Source organism: Schistocerca serialis, chromosome 4 (genome assembly GCF_023864345.2).
Source record: "Schistocerca serialis cubense isolate TAMUIC-IGC-003099 chromosome 4, iqSchSeri2.2, whole genome shotgun sequence".
NCBI classification, from domain to species: Eukaryota; Metazoa; Arthropoda; class Insecta; order Orthoptera; family Acrididae; genus Schistocerca; species Schistocerca serialis.
In genome coordinates, this window is record NC_064641.1 from 695,750,676 (window position 1) to 695,768,725 (window position 18,050).

Genomic DNA, 18,050 nt, shown 5'->3' on the forward strand with positions numbered 1-18,050 from the left:
GGCAGATAAAGCAACAAGCTTGGCCTCATAGTAAAAGAAGTGAAGAAATTTGCTCCCTTGCATGCAGTGGTGGCTCGTAGCTAAAAAAAATGGGGCAGTGCTCTAGAAAATTGTGTAAATGGACATATATAAAAAGGATATTTATCCAGAAACTTGATAAAATCCCAAAAGAACAAAATCAAACATTTTACTTACTAAATTGTTACAGTTCAAACTTGATCTATTCATTTAAAAATGAAATCTGTTCTTCTTGTTTTGAATTGCACAAAAAGATCAACAATTTTGTCCTTGATCTTGAGATAACAAATGAGGAAATTTTTCTCAATTGAAAATAGCACAAACGCATTTCATTTTTGTGAATTCTCAGCACTTCTTAAAAATTTTTACTTTCTTTTCGATGTTGAAAAGCAGCGTTCTGCCTGTAATGTAGTCATGGGAACTGTCAAGAGGATTTTTATCAGTTCATTATTTTACTAAAACATCCTCTTTGTAAGAGTACTTTTCAAGATAAGTTTTAGCAGCTCAATGAATTTGCAACACTTATGAATATCAGACTTATAATAGAATACATTTAGTTCAGTTTCAAGCTTTTCTTTGTCAATCAAGGAATATGCTTCAGTTCTCAGAGGATGTTCATTCTTTAAAGCAAATGATGCATTTTTGTTGAACAATTTAGCAGCCTCTAAGTCTCTGGTGGAAGATTATCAAACTCACATACAGTCACTCACTTCCTTAACTTCTGCCCTGATAGTCTTTGAAGAATTCTCTCTGTACTTTGAATTTTTTGGTATTAAAATAGCAGTTTTGAAATTTGTTATATATTCATCAACTTCAAAAAATTAATTTCTTGAGACTGCATTTTGTTATAACGTATCTGAACATTAGATGTAATCTGATGAAAAACCTCTAATTGAAACTGAAACTATCAACATTAAGGTATTTTAAAATTCCTGTTGCTTCTGAGATGGTTTGATGTGTACTTGATGTTGAGTGAATTTCAGTAACGTGGTTTTTAGAGGTTACAAATAATCATGAACTCTGTTTATGGTCCAAATGTTGAAGTTTCACCTTGTAAGGAATGGATGTGGAATACTGATGTCCACATTGGAATCCACAAAAGGGGAGAGGGGGACCACTTGCTCCCTCCTGTAATCAGGGTACAGATGTTTCATTCATTACTGAATTCTCTCAGATTTCTAGCATTCATTGACTGTGACTCCACTAAATGGCAGATTTAACATTGCTGACTATGAAGGGAAATATTGCAGCTTTAGCAGTCTCTCACTATATATTCAGTTCCTCATCAACCATGGACCTTGCAGTTGGTGGGGACGCTTGTGTGCCTCAGCGATACAGATAGCCATACTGTAGGTCCAAACACAATGGAGGGGTGTATATTGAGAGGCCAGACAAATATGTGGTTCCTGAAGAGGGGCAGCAGCCTTTTCAGTAGTTGCAGGGGTAATAGTCTGGATGATTGACTGATCTGGCCTTGTAACATCAACCAAAACAGTCTTGCTGTGCTGATACTGCAAACAGCTGAAAGCAAGGGGAAACTACAGCCACAATTTTTCCCGAGAGCATGCAGCTTTACTGTGTGATTAAATGATGATGACATCCTCTTGGGTAAAATATTTACAAAGAGATAGAGGGGCTGGCCAGTACTTACCTCAGCTCAGTACAGCCGATACATACACAAAACAGAACACAAAATTTTTTATCCTAGCTTTCGGAACTTGGTTCCTTCATCAGGGTGGAGAGAGGGGAAAAAAGGGGAAGAAGGAAAAGTGGATTCAGTTACTGACAACCCAGGTTATGAAGCAACAGGGGAAAGGTAAACAGGGAGAGTAGCAAAGATGGAGGCATGAGTGTCAGAGGGAAGCCAAAGATATTTTACTGTAAGTACTGTGCCAGCTTCCAACCAAAGAGGATGCATACAGAAGTAAAGAGGTATATAGTATAAAGATAAACACAACTATCTAGGATGAAAAGATGTGTGAATGGCTAAAGAGGAAAGGGAAAGGGGAGAAGACTGAAGAGTAAATGGGAGTGAGGTTGGTTAACGTAGGTTCAGTCCAGGGTCATGGCGGGATGAAAGGATGTGTTGGAGTGCAAGTTCCCATCTCTGCAGTTCTGAAGGACTGGTATTGGGTGGGAGAAGCAAAATGGCATGTACAGTGTAGCAGGTTCCTAGGTCCCTAGAATTATGCTGGAGGGCATGCTCTGCTACTGAGTATTGGACATCTCCTAGGCGGTCAGCCAGTTTAATTGTCATTATACCAATGTAAAAGGCTGTACAGTGCAGGCATGTCAGCTCATAAATGACGTGTTGTTTCACATGTGGCCCTGCCTTGAATTGTGTATGTTTTACCAGTAGTGAGGCTGGAGTAGGTGGTTGTGGGAGGATGCATGGGGCAGGTTTTGCAGCAGGGTCGGTTACAAGGGTAGGAACCACTGGGTAGAGAAGGTGGTCTGGGAATATTGTAGGGTTTGACAAGGATGTTACGGAGGTTAGGGGGATGACGAAAGGCAACTCTGGGTGGCGTGGAGAGAATATTGTCCAGGGATGATCTCATTTCAGGGCTTGACTTGAGAAAGTCTTATCCCTGGTGGAGTAATTTGTTGATGTATTTGAGGCCAGGATAATATTGGGTGACAAGGGGGATGCTTCTGTGTGGTCTGGGGGTAGGAACATTGTTGTTGGACAGGGAGGAATGTATTGCTCGGGAGATCTGTTTGTGGACAAGGTCTGCAGGATAGTTGCGGGAGAGGAAAGCACTGGTCAGGTTATTGGTGTAATTGTTGAGGGATTTGTCACTGGGGCAGATACGTTTGCCACGAATACCTAGGCTGTAGGGAAGGGAGCGTTTGATGTGGAATGGATGGTAGCTATCAAAGTGAAGGTACTGTTGTTTGTTTGCGGGTTTGATGTGAACATAGGTGTGGATGTGAGCTTCAACAAGATGAAGGTCAACATCCAGGAAGGTGGCTTGGGGTTTGGAGAAGGACCAGGTGAAATTCAGATTTGAAAAGGAATTGAGGTTATGGAGGAAATTAAGGAGTGTTTCTTCACCATGAGTCCAGATCACAAAGATATCATCTATAGACCTATACCAGGCCAGGGGAAGCAGCTGTTGGGTTTCAGGAAAGCCTCTTCCATGCGGCCCATGAAGAGGTTGGCATAGGATGGAGCCATCCTGGTTGCCATGGCTGTTCCCCTGATTTGCTTGTAGGTCTGGAATTCAAAAGTGAAGTAATTATGGGTGAGGATGAAGTTGGTGAGTATGATAAGGAACAAGGTTTTTGGAAGATCTTCGGGTGGGCATTGGGAGAGGTAGTGTTCAAGGGCAGAGAGACCATGGGTATGAAGGATGTTTGTGTAAAGGGATGTAGCACCTATAGTGACAAGAAAGGTTTCAGGTGGGAGGGGAGTGGGAATGGATTTGAGGGGTTCTAGGAAGTGGTTTGTGTTTTTGATGTAGGATGGGAGTCTGCGGGTGATAGGTTGGAGGTGTTGGTCTACCAGAGCTGAGATACATTCTGTTGGGGCTTTGAAGCCTGCCACAATGGGACAGCCAGGATGATTCTCTTTGTGGATTTTGGGTAATAGGTAGAAGGTAGGGGTACATGGCTCAGGTGGAGTGAGTAGGTCTATGGAAGCCATTGTGAGGCCTTGTGAGGGACCTTGGATTTTTAGGATTTTCTGCAGCTCAGTCTGGATGGAGGGAATGAGATCCTGGGTAACAGCTTTGTAGGCTGAGGTGTCGGAGAGTTGACGCAGTCCTTCTGCCACATACTCCACGCGGTCAAGTACCACAGTTGTGGAGCCTTTATCCGCTGGGAGGATGACAATAGAGGGGTCTGTTTTCAGCTCCTTAATGGCACGGGATTCAGCTGGGGTGATGTTGGGGATTGTTGGGATGTTCTTCAAGAAGGACTGGGAGGCAACACTGGATATGAGGAATTCCTGAAATGTCTGCAAGGGATGGTTTTGGGGGAGGAGAGGAGGATCCCTTTGAGAAGGCGGTCAGAACTGTTTTAGACAGGTTTCAACACTGGGTCTAGTATTTGGGGGCTGTCTTTGGGTGGTGAAGTGATATTTCCAGTTGAGGTTCCGGGTGAATGAGAGGAGATCTTTAACCAGGGCAGTGCGGTTGAATTTAGGTGTGGGGCTAAAGGTTAAACCTTTTGATAGAACTGATGTCTCTGGAGGAGAGAGGGATCTGGATGAGAGTTTTGGAACTGAATTGGGACTGGTGGTATGTGGCATTTGACCATGGTTATAGTTGAGATTTGGTCTGTGTGGGGTATGTGCTGGGATTGGGAGACTGAGTAGGGTGGCTAGGCAAGGTTTGTTGGCTATGAGGGGGGTTTGTTGAAGGTGCTGTTGTGGTTGGTGTTTGTGAGGGATAGGGAGAGGGACCCCACTTCTTAGGTGTTGACTAGCACTGTGGATAGTTTTTCAGGTGGTCTTTCTTTAGTACTGAACATCACCAACACATTTGGGTAAGTTAAAGTTAGATATAGTGGAAATTAGTGAATTTCGGTGGCAGGAGGAACAAGACTTCTGGTCAAGTGAATACAGCGTTATAAATACAAAATCAAATATGGGTAATGCAGGAGTAGATGAAATAATGAATAAAAAAATAGGAATGCAGATAAGCTACTACGAACAGCGAAATGTATGCATTATTGTAGCCAAGACAGACAGGAAGCCCACACCTACCACAGTAGTACAAGTTTCTATGCCACCTAGTACCACAGATGATGAAGAGATTGAAGAAATGTATGATGCGATAAAAGAAATTATTCAGATGGTTAAGGGAGCCAAAAATTTAATAGTCATGTGGGACTGGAATTTGATGGTAGGAAAAGGAAGAGAAGGAAAAGTAGTAGGTGACTATGGACTGGGGGTAAAGTATGAAGGAGGAAGCTGCCAAGTAGAATTTTGCACAGAACAAAACTTAATCATAGCTAACACTTGGTTTAAGAATCATGAAAGAAGGTTTTATATGTGGAAGAGGCCTGGAGACACTGGAAGGTTTCAGATAGATAATATAATGGTAAGGCAGAGATTTTGGAACCAGATTTTAAATTGTAAGACCTTTCCAGGAGCAGATGTGGTCTCTGATCACAATTTATTGGTTATGAACTGCAGATTAAAACTGAAGAAACTGCAAAAAGGTAGGAATTTAAGAAGATGGGACCTGGGTAAACTGAAATAACCAAAGGTTGTTGAGAGTTTCAGAGAGAGCATTAGGAAATGATTGACAAGAGCAGGGGAAAGAAATACAATAGATGAAGAATGGGTAGCTTTGAGATGTGAAATAGTGAAGGAGGCAGAGGATCAGGTAGGTAGAAAGACTTGGGCTAGTAGGAATCCTTGGGTAACGGAAGAGATACTGAATTTAAATAATGAAAGGAGAAAATATAAAAATGCAGTAAATGAAGCAGGTGAAAAGGAATACAAACGTCTAAAAAATGAGATCAACAGGAAGTGCAAAATGGGTAAGGAGGGATGGTTAGAGGACTAGAGGACAAATGTAATGATGTAGAAGCATTAATCACTAGGGGTAAGATAGATACTGCCTACAGGAAAATTAAAGAGACCTTTGGAGAAAAGACAACCACCTGTATGAATACCAAGAGCTCAGATGGAAAACCAGTCCTAAGCAAAGAAGGGAAAGCTGAAAGGTGGACGGAGTATATAAAGGGTCTATACAAGGGTGATGTATTTGAGGGCAGTATTATGGAAATGGAAGAAGACATAGATGAAGATGAAATGGAAGATGATATACTGCATGAAGAATTTGATAGAACACTGAAAGACCTGTCGAAACAAGGCCCTGTCAGTAGACAACATTCCATTTGGTGAGCAAGATGTATGAGAGAGGCAATATACCCTCAGACTTTAAGAAAAATATGATAATTCCAACCCCAAAGAAAGCAGGTGCTTACAGGTGTGAAAATTACAGAACTATCAGTTTAATAAGTCATGGTTGCAAAATACTGACAAAAATTCTTTACAGACAAATGGAAAAACTGGTAGAAGCAGAGCTCGGGAAAGATCAGTTTGGATTCTGTAGAAATGTTGGTACACGTGAGGCAATACTGACCCTACAACTTATCTTAGAAGATAGGATAAGGAAAAGCAAACCTATGTTTCTAGCATTTGTCGACTTAGAGAAAGCATTTGGTAGTGTCGACTGGAATACTCACTTTCAAATTCTGAAGGTGACAGGGGAAAATACAGGGAGCAAAAGGCTATTTACAATTTGTACAGAAACCAAATGGCACTTATAAGAGTTGAGGGGAAAAAAGGGAAGCAGTGATCTCCAGTGTTATTCAGTCCGTATATTGAGCAAGCAGTAAAGGAATCAAAAGAAAAATTTGGAGAAGAAATAAAAACTTTGAGGTTTGCTGATGACATTGTAATTCTGTCAGAGACAGCAAAGGACCTAGAAGAGCAGTCAAACAGAATGGGCTGTGTCTTAAAAGGAGGATATGAGATGAACACCAACAAAAGCAAAATGAGGATAATGGAATGAAGTCAAATTAAATCAGGTGACAATGAGGGAATTAGATTAGGAAATGAGACACTTGAAGTAATAGATGAGTCTTGCTATCTGGGAATCAAAATAACTGGTAATGGTTGAAGTAGAGAGGATATAAAATGTAGACTGGCTATGGTAAGGAAAGGGTTTCTAAAGAAGAGAAATTTGCTAACATCAAGTATAGATTTACGTGTCAGGAAGTCCTTTCTGAAAGTATCTGTATGGATTGTAGCTATATATGGAAGTGAAACATGGATGATAGATAGTTTAGACAAGAAGAGAATAGAAGCTTTTGAGACATGCTGCTACAGAAGAATGCGGGAGAAGAGTAATTTGTGCCACAGCTTGAGTAGAAGAAGGAATCGGTTGATAGGACATGTTCTGAGGCATCAAGGGATAACCAATTTAGTATTGGAGGAAGCATGGAGAGTAAAAATCGTAGAGGGAGACCAAGAGATGAATACACTATGTAGATTCAGAAGGGCATAGGTTGCTGTAGTTACTCAGAGATGAAGAGGCTTGCACAGGATAAAGTAGCATGGAGAGCTGCATCAAACCAGTCTCTGGACTGAAGACAACAACAACAACAACAACAACAACAAATCTTGAGTTTTCTTAGTTGTCACTCTGTTCATGGGAAATTATGCCGATTCTTTGGTGCAGCTGCAGTACTGGAACTTTTCTGCAGTCAAGATGGATCTAAACCTTTACAGAACAGTGCCAAAATTACTATTTCAATCTTTTTATATCATTTCTTCATCCAGCTCTTATCATGGTTGGGAAAGGATTCAACTGCCAGTTTCCAACACATCATAAACATGGCACCCACATATGTGTAAGTCATCCATTCCAGACTCTCATAAGGGTGTCCTTTCTGCACAGTGGAATCGTGACAGTAGTTTACCATTTGACTGTGAACAAAGAAAAGTGAAGTTGGCTTGTTGATTCTATATTCTGTTTTAAATGTCAGAGGTATGTATTGTAGTACAATGGTAAGAGCATAGGTATGCTACACTGTGTATACGTTTATATTTAATCTACAAACACAAACACATCATTCGATAAAATCAAATACTGTTTTCTGTGCTGGAAGAGAGGGAAGAAAATGTGGAATTTCAAGGTCAAAAAATGGACTCTACAGGATTAGGATCTTCTCAAAGTCCATAAGTGCTACACAGTGCCTCATGCAGTCACAGAGCTATGAATTCTGCATCCAGTTGGCAACTGCACAGTAATGTGAGAAACTCGAGGGACGAGGGTTACCTTGGTGCAACCCTAGACTGCTCAAAGTAGATATAGATGGGATCAAAATTAAATACGCCTTTTTTAAAGTTTATCCTCTTTGTCACTTCATGGGATATTAATTTTGTTGCTGTCCAGCAATTCTGACTTTTTTCCCCATTTTCAGGTTTCTAATTTCAGTTTAAACCCAATAAGTTTTTTGGCGAATATTTATTTCTTACTCATCAGATGCCTTGGATATAATCATAGTAGCATGCAATTTCATATTGTTAAATAAAAAAAGGTGGCATCCAGATTCATACTAATAACACAAAAAGATATACCGGGTGGTTATAATTAAATTGAAAATCAGCATACTGATGTCAAAAAAGGAAACATTTCACATTCTGACTGCTTACAGTGCCATACTATAATCTTTTGAGATACAATAACTTTTGTCTACTTATTGTGAGATTAGAACAGGATGCATTTTCAAACTCACTGAATTAGTTTGATCAAAAATGGCAGTTTGGAATCCTGCCTTCTCTTGAAAAATTTTCTGCAGACACCTACATGCTACTCGAGAATGGACACATGTTGCAGTGATCTTTAGAAAAATGTTGGAATAGCTAGAATTTGAGAGAAAAATATTGCTGCATTTTGTTTAATACTTGCTGTGTTTCTCATTATTAAATTACACTGAGGTGACAAAAGTCATAGAATACCTCCTAATATCATGTTGGCCCTTCTTTTGCCCAATGTAGTGCAGCAACTTGACTTGTCATGGACTCAACAAGTCACTGGAAGTCCCCTGCAGAAATACTGACCCATGCTGCCTCATTAGCCATCCATAATTGCGAAAGTGTTGCCGATGCAGGATTTTGTGCCTGAACTGACCTGTTGTTATGCCCCATAAATGTTTGATGGGATTCATGTCAGCAATCTGTGTGGCCAAATAATTTTCTCGAATTGTCCATAATATTCTTCAAACCCACTGTGGTCCGGTGAGAGGTCGCATTGTCACCCATAACATGAAGTCCATGAATGGTTGCAAATGATATTTAACTAGCTCAGCGTAACCATTTCCAGTCACTGAGCATTTCAGTTGGATCAGAGGACACACTCCATTCCATATAAAAACAGCTTACACCATTATGGAGGCATCACCAGCTTGCATGGTGCCTTGTTGACAACTTGGGTTCATGGCTTCATGGGGTCTGTGTCACTAACTGAAATTGGGACTCATCTGACCAGCCCAGTCATCTAGGGTCCAACCGATATGGTTACAAATCCAGGAGAGGTGCTGCAGGCAATGTTCTGTTAGCAAAGGCACTTGCATCAGTTGTCTACTACCATAGCTCATTAATGCCAGATTTTGCCACTCTGTCCTAAAGGATACATTTGTCATATGTCTGTGTTTATTTCACACAGTGTTGCTTATCTGTTAGCATTGATACCTGTACACGAAGGCCACTAATTTCACTCATCAAGTGAAGGCCTTTGGCCACTGTGTTGTCCGTGATGAGAGGCAATGCCTGAAATGTGGTTTTCTTGGCACAGTCTTTAACACTGTGGATCTCAGAATATTGAATTCCCTCATGATTTGTGAAATATAATGTCTCATGTGTCTAGCTCCAACTACCATTTCACATGCAAAGTATGTTAATTCCCATCATGCGTGATAATCACATTGGAAAACATTACACATGAATTGCCTGAGTACAAACAACAGCTCCTCAAATGCACTGCCCTTTTATACCTTGTGTACATGATACTATCACCATCTGTATGAGCATATCGTTATCCCATGACTTTGTCACCTCAGTGTAAGTTGATGTGCATAAACCAAATGAAATATGCACTACTATAAATAACTTTTATTTTTGCTTGAAGTCCTGGTCTTATGCCTTTCATGACATTTGCACCATCAAGTGTCTAAACCATTAGTTTCAGTCCATTTAATTGAAGGATTATGTCCAATTATTCTAAAATTTGCTTTAATATGCTATACACAGTTTGATTTTTGGGAACAAAGAATTCTAAAAATGCTGAAATATTTCTTCATTTAACGCATATCATAGAATCAAGGACCATTTGAATGTATTCCAAAACACCTGTTGTGTCATCAGCTGTGACAGCTTTTATAATTTCCATCCTTATGTCCTTATGGTATATATGTAGCTGGGAGTCAAGTACCTCAATCTGAATAATCTTAGAAACACATTTGAAGACTGGATGGTTTCTAAGTGGTACCTGAAGCCTGAATCACCATGGTTTACTGAATCATCTTTTCATCGTGTCTGCATAACAAAGTTTCAAAGTTTCCACAGAAGAAAATGCAGGCTATTATTCTGAGCGAAATTTTTGTGATTGTTTTTTAACTTTATATTATGCTCAGTGAATGAAAGTTTGTATACCTCACTAAGTTCCTCATTAATACTTACAGTCCCTGAAACTACATTATCAATGTGATTCTTTGGCTCCAATTACTTTACAGTTTTTTCTTTTATTCCGTTTATATTTCTAAAAACCATCTTTTTTCACTGTTACATAAGCTACAAACAGCAAACACGGAAAGCAAAACAGTGCACTTTTTACTTCATAGCCGCAAAGGTAGCTGTTGAACTTGTTCTATTCAAAATTAAAATTACAAATACACAAAAAAGAAGGTTGTCCGGCCACTCCTTAAACTAACAATGCCAACTCTAGCACCCAACACCGTGTAGATGTGGAACAAAGATTCAAGAACAACAAGATGATTTATGCTGTATGTACTTGTACATGTAAGTTACATCTCTTTCTTTTTTCACAGTGATTGCATTGCTGCTTGTCTTAAACTGTAGTTAACATAAAACTGTTTTCTGTCAAAAAAGTTTTCAGATACTTTTTGAAAATATTTTTATTGCTTATCTCCGTCAAGATTAAAGGGAGGTTTTTAGGGCATTTGGACCTACATATAATGACTTTCATCTACATCTACATGGATACTCAGCAAATCACACTTAACTCCCTAGCAGAGGGTTCATCAAACCACCTTCACAATAATTCTCTATTATTCCAACTTTGAACAGCGCACAGCAACAACGAACACGTATATCTTTCCATGCAAGGTCTGATTTTCCTTATTTTATTGTGACGGTCATTTCTCCCTATGTAGGTTGGCACCAACAAAATATTTTCACATTTGGAGGAGAAAACTGATGATAGAAACTTCATGAGAAGATTCTGCCACAACAAAAAATACCTGTGTTTTAATTATGTCCATCCCAAAATGTCTATCATGACAGTGATTCTCTCTCCCCTATTTCTCGATAATGCAAAATGTGCTGCTCTTCCTTGAACTTTGTTGATGTTCTTCATTAATCCTATCTGGTAAGGATCCCACACCTCACAGCAGTACTCTAAAAGAGAATGGACAAGCATAGTGCAGGCAGCCTCTTTAGCAGATCTGTTGCATCATCTACGTGTTCTGCCAGTACAATGCAGTCTTTGGTTTGCCTTCACCACAACATTTTCTATGTGTTCTTTCCAGTTTAAGTTGTTCTTAATTGTAATTCCTAGGTATTTAGTAGAATTCATGGCCTTTAGATTTCAATGATTTATCATGTAACTGAAGTTTAATGGATTACGTTTAGCATTCATGTGGATGACTTCACACTTTTCATTATTTAGGGTCAATTAATTGCCAATATTCACATCACAGAAGTATCTTTTCTAAATCATTTTGCAATTTGGTTTAATCCTCTAATGACTTTACTACATGATAAATGACAGCATCATCTGCAAACAACCTGAGACGGCTGCTCATATTGCCTCCTAAATCATTTATATAGATAAGGAACAGCAGAGGGCTATAACACTACCTTGGGGAACACCAGAAATCACTTCTGTTTTACTCAATGACTTTCCATACTCTCTGACAGGAAAGCATGACTCCAGTCACACAATTGAGACAATATTCTGTAAGCGACAAGGTTGTGATGTCCAGACGGTTCTGCTTCTCTTTAGCAGTCAAACTGTGTAGGACCCATCTTGCAGAAATTTTTATCTTCTTCAAATGATTTGTCAGTCTATGGGATTCTGATGTTGGGGGAATTCCCACAGATAGTTCCTCACAGGTCACACTGCAATCTTCTTCAGGAGCATTTGCCGCTAGTCTTAAGGTTTGTTCATCTGATGATTTTTTTGGCCTTCCAGAACTTGGATTATTGTCTGCATTCATACAACTACCATGAAAATGATTAACCCAACGTGAAACTTTGCTATGGTCCATTGTAAATTCACCACAAACTTCACTTTATGCGCTAAGGATATCTGTCGGGTTTTTGCAGTGTAAAGGTTTGGTCTTGATGCCTGATCTGTGGTTTCAATAGTCCATTTCTACCTCTCACCAATTTTATGTTAAGAGTACACAGCGATAAAACAAAAACATATACTTCTTCCTCAAGCTCCCAACTACAACTGATGTAATTTTCATTATTTTTGTATTAAACAATCCACAGTAATCCCAACCTATGCATTATTTATGAATGTCCCTTGTATATGTTGCATAGTGTTAGTATTGTAAGAGCTTTAAATGCTGGCTTACATGATTCGCTCCATTTAAGTTGGCTGTCATTCTTATTGCTCTTTTTTTTGTAATTTGAATACTCTATTGATATCTGTTTTGGAGGAGCCTCCCCACAAAACTATGCCACAACTTAACATTCAATGGATCAATGCATAGTACATCATTTTCACAATATTTTTGTCTTTCATTTAGGTGAGTTTGTGCTGCACATTTAGGTCTGAGCTGAGTTTTCCACTTATACATGTACTGTATGTGCTTCTTCAAATTACATTTTGATAAAGAAGTCACAGTAAAACACCACCGATTCTCACTGTAGGATAATGACACTAAATGGGTACAAAAAAATACAATATATAACACACACAGCCATACATCACAAGAAGAAGCCAAACTTTTTATCAGTAAGCTCACTGTATAAGTCTCTGATGGTACAAACGATTGGAAAGTACAGCAAATACATATGTGAAAGTACAACACTGTTTATGACTATCAAAGAAACAAATAAAACAAAACATTTTAACTGATTACTACAGCACTCCCACTTCAATTAATAAATATGTAATGCATTGACTGTCTTTAATCTCTATGATCTTCATGGTTGACAACAGAAATTAGCTGTCTTATTTTATAAAAGTTGCTTTTAATGAGTGGCTTGGTGAGAATATCTGCTTTTGCTGAACGGACATGTTCGAGGTCGAAAATGCTCAAGCTGAATTTCTTTTTGTATAAAATGATACTTCACATTCATATGTTTTGTTCACTTTTGACACTTAGGGTTCTTGATTAACTGGATGGCATTTTTATAGTTCATGTACAAGGTGCTAGTTATTTCTTTTAGCCTCATAATATTTAGCAAAATTGACTGGATCCATATGATTTCTTTTGCAGCTTGACAGGAAGCTAGATATTCTGCTTCTGTTGTTGACAAGTGTGCCACCTTCTGCCTCTGAGAGTTCCAGGTGATGGTGGCTGCAATGAGTTAAAAAGAGTTGTTTATTTTCAAGAAGAACATTTCCTCCATGGTCTGAGTTCACTAAAAACAGACAAATAAGTATCCCAACTCCTTGGATAATATGAGCTATAAGACTGTTCCTTTTAAGTACTTCTCTTCACAGCATTCCAATGAGTCTTTTTTGGTTCTCTCTCTCTCTTTTTTTGTGCTGACTATGCTGTCCAGTGTAAAAGTGACATCAGGTCTGGTTTCCACTGATAGAAAGAGCAAGCTTCCAACAGTTTGATGGTATGAAGCATTGATAATACTAGAACAGAGTCCCTGCTCATAGTACACTTGACTGTGGTCAGCAGGTACTGGCATGGCATTCTCCTTGTTGTACCAATCCACTGTAGCCCCTGCATATGCCCCTTGATTTAGGAAATTGAGCCTTCTTGAAACTACTCTATCTACAAACTGAGTTACACCAAATTTTTGCTGCAAATCATTCAGCAACAGATTGATGACTTCTCTACACTGCAATATAATTAGGCCATCATCAGCGTGAATAGCTAGGATGGTACACCCTTGTCATTTACAAAAACATAGGGACTTGGATCTGTTGCTGTCAAGCCAAACTTGTTTAGCCCACTGATGAATTGTTGATTCTGTAGTCTAGATGAGGCATAGGCAAACTTTGGTGACCTGAGGTCTGGATTCACATACTTACTGAAGTTCATGGGCCACCTAATCGTGTGGCTCAACAGTAGGGCTCATAAAAAAAAATGGAAATGTCGTGTGGCTAGGGCCTCCCGTCGGGTAGACCGTTCGCCTGGTGCAGGTCTTTCGATTTGACGCCACTTCGGCGACCTGCGCGTCGATGGGGATGAAATGATGATGATTAGGACAACACAACACCCAGTCCCTGAGCGGAGAAAATTTCCGACCCAGCCGGGAATCGAACCCGGGCCCTTAGTATTGACAGTCTGTCACGCTGACCACTCAGCTACCGGGGCTCATAGGCAAGTAGTGTCTGTGATGGACAAATGCACCAACACAAATGGCACCCCTTTGGCGACACTCTATGTCAACAAATTAGCCTCAAAACACGTTTTTGAGAGTATATTCATTTATGTTCACCCCATTTCAGCTGTTTACATTTATTTATGCATCATGAACTTTGTTTCTGTACTTGCAGTTTTTTACAATAACTGTCTTAAAAATGTCCATTGCCAAATTCTGCAAATCTGTTAGTACAGAAACAACAGGATGCCTGGCATCTTGATAGGTCATCGTGGAAAAATAGACACCTGTAAAGCAACTGACTGCAGATAATGCATTATAAATTACATTCAGTTTCAATGATTTCAGTGTTCTAATTCATCCACAGGAGACACAATTATTTTTTAATGTTGAGACAAGTAAAAATAGATAAACAAAATACAGAATGAGATAGGCAACCCTAGTTGACGAGCAGTTAGAAGTAACTTTGTGAATTTTGGCCACAGGCAGGTCATTCTTCTTCAAATCTAGCAGTGTAAAAATGGCACTGTGTGTGCATGGAGTGACTTTCACTTGTCTGTGTCATAAAATGCAAACATGATCTGAGCCAAACATATCTGAAACTGCATCATGGGCAGAATACAATTGGATAAGGACCTCGCTCTCTCCCACATGAATTTCATCTGTGGGCCAGATTGAAACAAATCGCAAGCTGGATCCGGTCCGCAGGTCACCTGTGGTCAAGATGCTTGTGTGAGTCCATGTATACTTTTCTTCAATTTGCATACCTTTTTGATACCATCCTCAAAGCTCTCAGGTTTGGTGTCAGTTTCACCAATACACCACCATTTCACCTCAGCCTTTGCTGGAGTAATTACCCACCAGCCTAGTTCAAAAGCATATTTCCATGGGCCATCACATCCAGTCCTGTTACTGCTGTTCTCTCCAAAAAAACAACATGGAGTACACCACTTGTCATTCAGTATTATCCTGGTCTTGAATGTATTAATCAGCTACTTTGACAAGGCCATGACTTCCTAAAACCATTCCCTGAAACGAGGTCCACTCTGTCTGAAATTTTGCCCGCACCTAGAATAGCTTTTTGTCACCCTCCCAATCTCCACAATATTCTTGCAGACCCTATGCTCCTCCTGCACCCATCTCCCTATCCTATGGCACCTACCCCTGTCACCACCCCACTGCAAGACTTGCCTTATGCACCCTCCTATTCCACCTATACCAGCCCTGTAAATGGCCAAACATATACTGTCAAAGGGAGAGCCACCTGTAGAATGACACGTCATAGACCAGCTGTTATGTAAAACTGTTCAGCCTTTTACATCAACACGACTACAGCCAATTTATCAGCTAGGATGAATAGGTGTTGGAAGAGAGTGTATGCTGGCAACACAAAATATCTTGTTGCAGAGCATGCGCTGCAACATGACAGTTGTGACACTGATGCTGTTTCACTATGCATTCTTCCCCCAGACACCAGTTTCTTTGAACTCTGCAGGTGGCAACTGGCACTAAAACATTTCCTTGACTTTTTCCACCAACCTGACCTTAGTTTATGTTAATTTATTTGGTCTCAGCATTTCTTTACAGTAACTATTCCTTTCTTCACTCTGTTTTAGTTTTCTACATCTTTCTATTGTTTGCTGTCCTCTTCCCACCTCTAATGCAAACAATGCACTTAGCTTTATGCTCTCATTTACTCATTCACAATGTTTTAGAAGTAATCTGTGTGTTGCATATTACCCTGTCTTCACCTTTAAGCTCTCAGGTTTTCAAATCTCACCCGGTGCAGTACCCAGCAACCAGTCTTTCCTTCTTGTCCTGTCCAGAAGTCTCCCCTGACCTGGATTTCTGGGTAATTTTTCTGCAACTCACCAGTCCCTTTCCTTCACCCCTCCTTGTTTCTCTACAACCCATCGACCAGAAGAAGGAACCACAGGTTCCAAAATTTGCATATGTAATACCTTTTATGTGTGTGGTCTCTTTCCACCTCTTGGTGAGTAGATTTTTTTATCTATCCATTGATATTGTTGTTGTTGTTGTCTTCAGACCTGAGACTGGTTTGATGCAGCTCTCCATGCTGCTCTATCCTGTGCAAGCTTCTTCATCTCCCAGTACTTACTGCAACCTACATCCTTCTGAATCTGCTTAGTGTATTCATCTCTTGGTCTCCCTCTACGATTTTTACCCTCCACGCTGCCCTCCAATGCTAAATTTGTGATCCCCTGATGCCTCAGAACATGTCCTACCAACCGGTCCCTTCTTCTTGTCAAGTTGTGCCGCAAACTCCTCTTCTCCCCAATTCCATTCAATACCTCCTCATTAGTTATGTGATCTACCCATCTAATCTTCAGCATTCTTCTGTAGCACCACATTTTGAAAGCTTCTATTCTCTTCTTGTCCAAACTATTTATCGTCCATGTTTCACTTCCATACATGGCTACACTCCATACAAATACTTTCAGAAACGACTTCCTGACACTTAAATCTATACTCAATGTTAACAAATTTCTCTTCTTCCGAAACGCTTTCCTTGCCATTGCCAGTCTACATTTTATATCCTCTCTACTTCGACTACATTCCATTATCCTCGTTTTGCTTTTGTTGAGGTTCACCTTATATCCTCCTTTCAAGACACTGTCCATTCCATTCAACTGCTCTTCCAAGTCCTTTTCAGTCTCTGACAGAATTACAATGTCATCGGCGAACCTCAATGTTTTTATTTCTTCTCCATGGATTTTAATACCTACTCCGAATTTTTCTTTTTTTCCCTTTACTGCTTGCTCTATATACAGATTGAATAACATCGGGGACAGGCTATAACCCTGTCTCACCCCCTTCCCAACCGCTGCTTCCCTTTCATGCCCCTCGACTCTTATAACTTCCATCTGGTTTCTGTACAAATTGTAAATAGCCTCTCGCTCCCTGTATTTTACCCCTGCTACCTTTAGAATTTGAAAGAGAGTATTCCAGTCAACATTGTCAAAAGCTTTCTCTAAGTCCACAAATGCTAGAAACGTAGGTTTGCCTTTCCTTAATCTATTTTCTAAGATAAGTCGTAGGGTCAGTATTGCCTCACATGTTCCAACATTTCTGCAGAATCCAAACTGATCTTCGCCGAGGCCGGCTTCTACCAGTTTTTCCATTCGTCTGTAAAGAATTCACATAAGTATTTTGCAGCTGTGACTTATTAAACTGATAGTTCGGTAATTTTCACATCTGTCAACACCTGCTTTCTTTGGGATTGGAATTATTATATTCTTCTTAAAGTCTGAGGGTATTTCGCCTGTCTCATACATCTTGCTCACCAGATGGTAGAGTTTTGTCAGGACTGGCTCTCCTAAGGCCGTCAGTAGTTCCAATGGAATGTTGTCTACTCCTGGGGCCTTGTTTCGACTCAGGTCTTTCAATGCTCTGTCAAACTCTTCACGCAGTATTGTATCTCCCTTTTTCATCTTCATCTACATCCTCTTCCATTTCCATAATATTGTCCTCAAGTACATCGCCCTTGTATAGACCCTCTATATACTCCTTCCACCTTTCTGCTTTCCCTTCTTTGCTTAGAACTGGGTTTCCATCTGAGCTCTTGATATTCATACAAGTAGCTCTCTTTTCTCCAAAGGTCTCTTTGATTTTACTGTTGGCAGTATCTATCTTACCACTAGTGAGATAAGCTTCTACATCCTTACATTTGTCCTCTAGCCATCCCTGCTTAGCCATTTTGCACTTCCTGTCGATCTCATTTTTGAGACGT

General features: G+C 39.9%; 1 pseudogene; it reads right to left on the bottom strand.

Moving 5' to 3' along the window:
• Positions 1 to 224: 224 nt before the first annotated feature.
• Positions 225 to 18,050, bottom strand: part of LOC126474700 (uncharacterized) — a 29,375-nt pseudogene continuing 11,549 nt past the window's right edge.